At 59.2% G+C, this 9,799-nt stretch overlaps 1 non-coding gene across 1 annotated transcript; it reads left to right on the forward strand.

The window, feature by feature from the left end:
* The first annotated feature begins 4,981 nt into the window (after positions 1–4,981).
* On the forward strand, positions 4,982–5,063 carry TRNAL-AAG (transfer RNA leucine (anticodon AAG)). Its single transcript has one exon. It is a non-coding gene; the product is annotated as a tRNA-Leu (tRNA).
* The last annotated feature ends 4,736 nt before the right edge of the window (positions 5,064–9,799 follow it).

Raw genomic sequence — 9,799 nt, forward strand, 5'->3', positions numbered from 1 at the left:
CAGTGGGAGCTAGGGGACAGCGGGGAACCGACGACATCCCTGGGCTGGGATGAAAGGGGAATGTTGCATGGACTTTATCGTACAGGCCCCATCCTGCTTCTCAGAGCCCACAGGAGACAGTCTAGGGAAGGGCGAGTCATTTCTCAGCTGCATTCTCAGGAGAAGCCAGTAGCCGTCCTTGCACACACACCTAGGAGAGCAACCATGGCAGTTCTGCAGAGAGCTCTGGCTGCCAGGGGATCCGGCCAGGAGAGGGAGTGCTGGGGGTGCTGCAGTTTTACAGTGGGGAGGAAGGCCAGACCAGTGGGGCTGTCTCAGATGGCTTTGCCAGTGGGGAGGCTCTAGATCACATGTTGGGAGGGGGCAGTAGGGACTACAGGATGCAGGGGGAGGGAATGGGGAGGGCTGGATAAAATGAAACTGCACAAGAAACCTCCCCATTTGCTCCAGCTAAAGGCCCTACTTGGCCACTCCCCACTTCATGAAAATCTCCATCTCTACCCTGCCTTTCAGAAACCTCCCTCTCTCCTGTGGGTATTTCCCAGTTTCTTCCTTTTTTCATGGTCTCATACAAATATTTTTGCCATGGAAACAATAAAGTACATTTAAAATGAGAAAAACAAACAACATCCCTAAATTCACTTCACACCAGGCCCAGGGCTTGCACCCAGCAGGGGCTGTGGGGCAGAACTGAGCTGCACGGGCAGCAGCGAGGGGGGACGGGGGGACTGAGCTGTCTGGGGAATATTTTAATCCTTATCTATTTTTTGGAGGATTAAATCAGTGCAGCTTCTCCGTCTCTCCCCAGGAAATAACGTTTCTGTGCAAAGTACCCAAAACTTTTAACAATAAGAAGTGAAATGAAACGGCCACATGATGGCGCCAGAACCTAAAGAATGAGAAGTCATTTGCTTCTTCAATGTGCATTGATGCTGAAAAGGGAGGTGTTTTCTCTTTGACTCCTAGGCCTGATGAGTCTAACCCACTAGCCGAGGCCCCACTCCCCCACACACAGCCAGGAATAGAACCCAGGAGTCCTGGCTCCCAGCCCCCCTGCTCTAGACCACGAGACCCCACTCCCTGTGACAAAGGAGAAGCTCAGAGACCCCTGTGCTGTCCCCTCACCTCCCTGCCCGTGTCGCACTTGAAACCCAATGGGGTTTCCTTGAGCAGTTTTGAATCTTGCGCCCAGGAAGGGGGTGATTTTAGGTGCAGGTTCCAAAGGGCGCAATGAACCAGCCGGATGGGGCAGCAGGTGTCAGAGCCATTGAAATAATCAGCAACGTACTTCAGGGAAACGGTTGTTGGTGAAGTGTCAATGGAAGGTCGGAATCTGATCATGTCAGTGTCACACTGGAGGGTGCTGTGATGGCTTTAAATCTGTCATCCAAACCTAGTCGCCACCAGCACATGTCAGAGAAGGGGAGAGTGAGCGATAGAAACAGAGACCTAGTGACTGAAGCAAACATTTCTTTGATCCTTGCTTGGCTCTGTCAGTTATTTGGGTACAAACTCACCCACCACCCACGGTCTCAATGGGCAGGAAGAGCTCAGCTGTCAATGGGACTTGGGGAGCTCGGGACAGTACTGTGAGCTGGGACCCCAGACTCACTCCCCATCCAGCTCCATCCTGTCCTGCGCACCCCAAACCCTTCCCTTGTGTGATTCCTGCTTCAGCCCAAATTCCCCAAGACCTTCCCACTCAGCTCCCTCTCCCTCTCCTACATTCCCCATCTGGACCCTCAATGCCCCTCACACGCTTTCTAAGAACATAAGAACGGCCACACTGGGTCAGACCAAAGGTCCATCTAGCCCAGTATCCTGTCTTCTGACAGTAGCCAGAATGAACAAACCAGGTCATCATCAAGTGATCCATCCCCTGTCACCCATTCCCAGCTTCTGGCAAACTGAGGCTAGGGACACTTCAGAGCATGGTTTTGAATCCCTGCCCATCCTGGCTAATAGCCGTTGATGGACCTGTCTTCCAGGAACTTCTCTAGTACTTTTTTTGAAAGCTGTTATAGTCTTGGCCTGCACAACATCCCCTGGCAAGGAGTTCCACAGGTTGACTGTGCGTTGTGTGAAGAAATACTTCCTTCTGTTTGTTTTAAACCTGCTGCCTATTAATTTCATTAGCTAACACCTAGTTCTTGTGTTATGAGGAGTAAATAACACTTCCACATTTACTTTCTCTACATCAGTCCTGATTTAACAGACCTCTAGCATATCCCCCCCTTAGTCTTATTAATCTCTCCTCATATGGAAGCTGTTCCATGCCCTTCATCATTTTTTGTTGCCCTTCTCTGTATCTTTCCCAATTCCAATCTATCTTTTTTGAGATGGGGCAACCACATCTGCATGCATAGTCAAGATGTAGGTGTTTGTAGCGAGGGGGCATGGCCTCCCGCCCAGCTGCCCTCCCCCCACGGTGGGCAGAGCCGGGACACCCACACCTGCCGGAGGCAAGCAGAGGGGCGGCAGAGAAACTGGAAGTATAAAAGGCAGTACCTCCAGCCGGAGGGGAAGGATGTCTCCCTCCTGCCCTGGGATGGGATGTGGTCCAGTCGGGTGGCCCCGCATCCCCCTACTCCTGCCATCCCACCCCTGGGTTGGCAGCCTCTCCAGAATAGGCAAAGAGACCTGTGTTTGTTGGCAGTCTGCAAGAACCAGAACCACCCGGCCCTGTTTGAGGGTCTGGGCATATAGACGCAGTATTGATCTGTCCTGAATACAGGCCAGAGCCTCCTGACTTTGCTGCCTCGCCCTGCCTGAGGGCTGATTGTAGGCCAGAGCCCTCTGTTTGGTGCCCTCCCCCCCCACCCCCCCCGTCAGCGGGCCGGGGCCCCCTACCCTAAGTACTTTGCTACCCTGCAGAGTGGCAGAGACCCCAGTGCTAATTCCCCCCTGAACTGTGCCCTTCCAGAGGACTTGTAGCAAGGGGGCATGGCTTCCCTCCCAGATGGATGGAGGGACAGCTGCAAACACCTTACAGCGTACCATGGATTGATATAGAGACAACTGGATCTTTTCTGTCTTCTTATCTATCCCTTTCCTGATGGGGTCAGCATCCTGTTATCTTCCTAGCAACCTGACCTGTCTCCCCAGGTCCATCTCCCCAGGCTCCTGGAATCATCAGATTCTCTGCTGCATCTTTGTGAGTAAGAAATTCTTTCTGTTACTAGGTTTCAGAGTAGCTGCCGTGTTAAGTCTGTATCTGCAAAAAGAACAGGAGGACTTGTGGCACCTTAGAGACTAATAAATTTATTTGAGCATAAACTTTCGTGAGCTACAGCTCACTTCATTGGATGCGCTGGAGAGGTTTTAGTTGGGGGCTGAAGGTGATGGCTAGTGGCGTTCTGTTATTTTCTTTGTTGGGCCTGTCCTGTAGTAGGTGACTTCTGGGTGCTCTTCTGGCTCTGTCAATCTGTTTCTTCACTTCAGCAGGTGGGTATTGTAGTTGACATCTTCATCATCTGGACCCATGGAAAAGAAGCACTTGAGGAATTCCACCATGATTTCAACAATTCCCATCCCACCATCAACCTCAGCCTGGACCAGTCCACACAAGAGATCCACTTCCTGGACACTACAGTGCTAATAAACAATGGTCACATAAACACCACCCTATACCAGAAACCTACTGACCGCTACACTTAGCTACATGCCTCCAGCTTCCATCCAGGACACACCACACGATCCATTGTCTACAGCCAAGCTCTGCGATACAACCGCATTTGCTCCAACCCCTCAGACAGAGACAAACACCTACAAGATCCCTATCATGCATTCTTACAACTACAATACCCACCTGCGGAAGTGAAGAAACAGATTGACAGAGCCAGGAGAGTTCCCAGAAGTCACCTACTACAAGACAGGCCCAACAAAGAAAATAACAGAACGCCACTAGCCGTCACCTTCAGCCTCCAACAAAAACCTCTCCAACGCATTATTAAGGATCTACAACCTATCCTGAAGGATGACCCATCACTCTCAAACAGATCTTGGGAGACAGGCCAGTCCTTGCTTACAGACAGCCCCCCAACCTGAAGCAAATGCTCACCAGCAGCCACACACCACACAACAGAACCACTAACCCAGGAACCTATCCTTGCAACAAAGCCCGTTGCCAACTGTGCCCACATATCTATTCAGGGGACACCATCACAGGGCCTAATCACATCAGCCACACTATCAGAGGCTCGTTCACCTGCACATCTACCAATGTGATATATGCCATCATGTGCCAGCAATGCCCCTCTGCCATGTGCATTGGTCAAACTGGACAGTCTCTACGTAAAAGAATAAATGGACACAAATCAGACGTCAAGAATTATAACATTCAAAAACCAGCTGGAGAACACTTCAATCTCTCTGGTCACTCGATTACAGACCTAAAAGTCATAATTCTTCAACAAAAAAACTTCAAAAACAGACTCCAACGAGAGACTGCTGAATTGGAATTAATTTGCAAACTGGACACCGTTAAAGTAGGCTTGAATAAAGACTGGGAGTGGATGTGTCATTACACAAAGTAAAACTATTTCCCTTGTTTACTTCCCCCCCCCCCCGGCCCCTTACTGTTCCTCACACATTCTTGTCAACTACTGGAAATGGTCCACCTTGATTATCACTACACAAAGTTTTTTTTCTCTCTTACTAGTAATCGCTCACGTTACCTGCTCACTCTGGTTACAGTGTGTACGGTGTGACACTCATTGTTTCATGTTCTCTGTGTATATAAATCTCCCCACTGTATTTTCCACTGCATGCATCCGATGAAGTGAGCTGTAGCTCACAAAAGCTTATGCTCAAATAAATTGGTTAGTCTCTAAGGTGCCACAAGTCCTCCTTTTCTTTCTGTTACTAGAACCCCCCTGAGCTGCTAGGGGGTCCCTCCTCCAGCCTACAGTGCTGACCTAATTTGGTAGTGAAGACAAGCCCTCATAGGGAGAGGAGCAGGCAGCCATCTTTGCTTACAGGAGGTAGTGTGGCCGAGCGGTCTAAGGTGCTGGATTAAGGCTCCAGTCTCTTTGGAGGCGTGGGTTTGAATCCCACCACTGCCATCTCTTTGGCCACCCTGACCTTCCCATGGATACAGAATGGAGCTTCAGTCCCGATTTTCAGGGCTTCTTGATCCTTTAAACCCAGACCTTCCTCATCAGTTATTTCCCTCTCCTCATTTAGGCATCCCTCTCCTTTAAAACTGACAGCCAGCACCTGAGTTCTGCAGCACCATTCACGTCACTAGCTAAGTCCAGCACTGGATATTCTACCTTTATCGGGCTACAGACAGCTGGGCGTGAAGGGGAGTTTGACTTTTGGGGGGGTAGGGGATTTTTCTGGGGGGGAGGAACAGAAAGGAAATGGTGAGAGATGGGGAGAAAAGTTCATTTCAGTTCCTGCCACTACACATCGGGCATTTATTTTCGCTGAAAAGGCCCTGCTCACTGCTCCTGTGGAGGGTCTAGGCCTGGGTGTGTCCCCTCCACCCTCCTCTCCTCTTCTCCCAGGGCCCCTTAAAAACATCCGTGCCGTTTAGATGTTTAAGAAATGCAGGCGTGAGCAGCATTTGAAACTGGCCTTGGAGACCCCCTGCATTAGTGAGTGTTTTCAGTGTCACTTGACCGAAGGCTTTCTAGGAATCGTTGGGGGATAAACGATTCCTATAAACGTTGGGGGATGAATTTTCATTGGAAAAGAAAATTAATAGAATTCCCTTCCCAAAACAGTCTTGGGGAGCTTGATATCCTGGGTGTCTGAAAACAGATGTCCCAGTACCTGGTGGCTGACAGTGGTACAAACACCTTAGATGTCGCTGTCTAGATAAGATCTCCGCTTTATATCAGTGACAGACGCGTAGGACTGGACGGGATCGCCAGAGTCACCTAGTCCAGGCCTGCACTCATGGCAGGACTAAGTATCATCCAGACCAGGGGTCTCCAACACTTTTATGCCCAAGATCACTTTTTGAATTTAAGGGCAAACCAGGATCTACCCCGCCCCTTCCCTGAAACCCCACCCCGCTCACTCCATCCCCCGCTTCCATCACTCACTCTCCCCCACCCTCACTCACTTTCACGAGGCTGGGGTTGGGGTTGGAGAGGGGGTGCGGGCTCTGGGTTGGGGCTGAGGGGTTTGCAATGTGGGAGGGGACTCTGGGCTGAGCCTGGGGCAGGGGATTGGAGTGAGGGGGTGCAAGCTCTGGGAGGGAGTTTGAGTGCAGGAGGGGGCTCCGGGCTGCAGCAGAGTCTTGGGGTGCAGGAGGGGGTAAGGGCTGGGGCAGGGGGATTCAGGGTGCAAGACGAGGTATGGGGTGATGGCTCTGGGAGGGGGGTCAGGGATGGAGCAGGGGGGTTCAGGGTGCAGGAGGAGGTATGGGGTGATGGCTCTGGGAGGGGGGTCAGGGATGGGGCAGGGGGTTGGAGTACAGGAGGAGGTATGGAGTGCTGGCTCTGGGAGGGGGTTCAGGAATGGGGCAGGGGCCTGGGGTACAGGAGGGGGTATGGGGTGCTGATCCAGGGAGGCGGGGGTCAGGGATGCGGAAGCGGGGTTCGGGGCACAGGAGGGGGTATAGGGTGCTGGTTCTGGGAGGGGGGAGTCGGGGCCGAGGCAGGAGGGTTTGGGGCGCAGGAGGGGGTATGGGGTGCTGACTCGGGGAGGAGGAGGGGGTCGGGGCTGGGGCAGGGGGGCTTGGGGCACAGGAGGGGGTATGGGGTGCTGGCTCCTGGAGGCGAGGGTCGGGGCTGGGGCAGGGGGGTTCGGGGTGCAGGAGGGGGCATGGCATGCTGGTTTGGGGAAGAGGGGGGTCGGGGCTGGGGCAGGGGGGCTCGGGGTGCAGGAAGGGGCATCGGGTGCTGGCTCCGGGAGGCGGGGGTCAGGGACGGGGCATGGGGGCTCGGGGCGCAGGAGGGGGCATGGGGTGCTGGCTCCGGGAGGGGGGGGTCAGGGCCGGAGCAGGGGGGTTCAGGGCGCAGGAGGGGGTATGGGGTGCTGGCTCCGGGAGGAGGAGGAGGGGGTCAGGGCCGGGGCAGGAGGGTTCGGAGTGCAGGAGGGGGCATGGGGTGCTGGCCCCGGGAGGGGGGGGTCGGGGGCGGGACAGGGGGTTTCGGGGCGCAGGAGGGGGCATGGGGTGCTGGCTCCAGGAGGTGGGGGTAAGGGCCGGGGCAGGGGGGTTCGGGGTGCAGGAGGGGACATGGGGTGCTGGCTTGGGGAGGAGGAGGAGGGGGTTGGGGCCGGGGGGCTCGGGGCGAAGGAGGGGGTATGGGGTGCTGGCTCTGGGTAGGGGGGTCGGGGCTGGGGCAGGGGGGTTCGGGGCGCAGGAGGGGGTATGGGGTGCTGGCTCTGGAAGGGGGGGTCGGGGCTGGGGCAGGGGGGTTCGGGGCGCAGGAGGGGGCATGGGGTGCTAGCTCCGGGAGGGGGGGGTCGGGGCTGGGGCAGGGGGTTTGGAGTGCAGGAGGGGGCATGGTGTGCTGGCTCGGGGAAGGGGAGGGTTGGGGCCGGGGCAGGGGGGTTCGGGGTGCAGGAGGGGGCATGGGGTGCTGGCTCCTGGAGGCAGGGGTCGGGGTTGGGGCAGGGGGGTTCGGGGTGCAGGAGGGGACATAGGGTGCTGGCTCCGGGAGGAGGGGGTCGGGGCCAGGGAAGGGGGGCTCGGGGCGAAGGAGGGGGTATGGGGTGCTGGCTTGGGGACAAGGGGGCGGGTTGGGGCCAGGGCAGGGGGGTTCGGGGCGCAGGAGGGGGCATGGGGTGCTAGCTCCGGGAAGGGGGTCGGAGGGGCAGGGGGGCTCAGGGCGCTGGAGGATGTATGGGGTGCTGGCTCCGGGAGGCGGGGGTCGGGGCTTGGGCAGGGGGGTTCGGGGCGCAGGAGGAGGTATGGGGTGCTGGCTCCGGGAGGCGGGGTTCAGGGACGGGGCACGGGGGTTCGGGGCGCAGGAGGGTGTATGGGGTGCTGGCTCCGGGAGGCAGGGGTCAGGGCTTGGGCAGGGGGGTTCGGGGCGCAGGAGGGGGCATGGGGTGCTGGCTCGGGGAGGAGGAGGAGGGGAACAGGGCTGGGGGGGTTCGGGGCGCAGGAGGGGGCATGGGGTGCTCGCTCGGAGAGGAGGAGGAGGGGGTTGGGGCCGGGGCAGGGGGGTTCGGGGCACAGGAGGGGGCATAGGGTGCTGGCTTGGGGAGGAGGAGGAGGGGGTCGGGGCTGGGGCAGGGGGGTTCGGGGCGCAGGAGGGGGTATGGGGTGCTGGCTCCAGGAGGCGGGGGTAAGGGCCGGGGCAGGGGGGTTCGGGGCGCAGGAGGGGACATGGGGTGCTGGCTCGGGGAGGAAGAGGAGGGGGTCGGGGCTGGGGGGCTCGGGGCGAAGGAGGGCGTATGGGGTGCTGGCTTGGGGAGAAGGGGGGGTCGGGGCCAGGGCAGGGGGGTTCGGGGCGCAGGAAGGGGTATGGGGTGCTGGCTCAGGGAGGGGTGATCAGGGCGAAGGAGCGGGTATGGGGTGCTGGCTCCGGGAGGCGGGGGGCAGGGGGGTTCGGGGCGCAGGACGGGGCATGGGGTGCTGGCTCGGGGAGGAGGAAGAGGGGGTCGGGGCCAGGGCAGGGGGGCTCGGGGCAAAGGAGGGGGTATGGGGTGCTGGCTTGGGGAGAAGGGGGGGTCGGGGCCAGGGCAGGGGGGTTTGGGGCGCAGGAGGGGGTATGGGGTGCTGGCTCAGGGAGGGGTGATCAGGGCGAAGGAGCGGGTATGGGGTGCTGGCTCCGGGAGGCGGGGGGCAGGGGGGTTCGGGGCGCAGGACGGGGCATGGGGTGCTGGCTCGGGGAGGAGGAAGAGGGGGTCGGGGCTCAGGGAGGGGTGATCAGGGTGAAGGAGCGGGTATGGGGTGCTGGCTCCAGGAGGCGGGGGTCAGGGACGGGGCAGAGGGGTTTGGGGCACAGGACGGGGCATGTGGTGCTGGCTCAGGGAGGAGGAGGAGGGGGTTGGGGCCGGGGGGGTTCGGGGCACAGGAGGGGGCATGGGGTGCTCACTCGGGGAGGAGGAGGAGGGGGTCGGGGCCAGGGCAGGGGGGTTCGGGGCGCAGGAGGGGGCATGGGGTGCTGGCTCCTGGAGGCAGGGGTCGGGGTTGGGGCAGGGGGGTTCGGGGCGCAGGAGGGGGCATGGGGTGCTGGCTCGGGGAGGAGGAAGAGGGGGTCGGGGCCAGGGCAGGGGGGTTCGGGGCGAAGGAGGGGGTATGGGGTGCTGGCTTGGGGAGAAGGGGGGGTCGGGGCCAGGGCAGGGGGGCTCGGGGCAAAGGAGGGGGTATGGGGTGCTGGCTTGGGGAGAAGGGGGGGTCGGGGCAGGGGGGTTCGGGGCACAGGAGGGGGCATGGGGTGCTGGCTCCGGAGCGGGGTGGGCAGGGGGTTTCGGGGCGCAGGAGGGGGTATGAGGTGCTGGCTCCGGGAGGGGGGGTCGGGGCTGGGGCAGGGGGTTTCAGGGCACAGGAGGGGGTATGGGGTGTTGACTCGGGGAGGAGGGGGGGGTCGGGGCACGGGGGTTTGGGGCGCAGGAGGGGGCATGGGGTGCTGGCTCGGGGAGGAGGAAGAGGGGGTCGGGGCCAGGGCAGGGGGGCTCGGGGCGAATGAGGGGGTATGGGGTGCTGGCTCGGGGAGGAAGAGGAGGGGGTCGGGGCTGGGGGGCTCGGGGCGAAGGAGGGCGTATGGGGTGCTGGCTTGGGGAGAAGGGGGGGTCGGGGCCAGGGCAGGGGGGTTCGGGGCCCAGGAGGGGGTATGGGGTGCTGGCTCAGGGAGGGGTGATCAGGGCGAAGGAGCGGGTATGGGGTGCTGGC

The sequence above is a fragment of the Eretmochelys imbricata genome, chromosome 28, assembly GCF_965152235.1.
Source record: "Eretmochelys imbricata isolate rEreImb1 chromosome 28, rEreImb1.hap1, whole genome shotgun sequence".
NCBI classification, from domain to species: domain Eukaryota; kingdom Metazoa; phylum Chordata; order Testudines; family Cheloniidae; genus Eretmochelys; species Eretmochelys imbricata.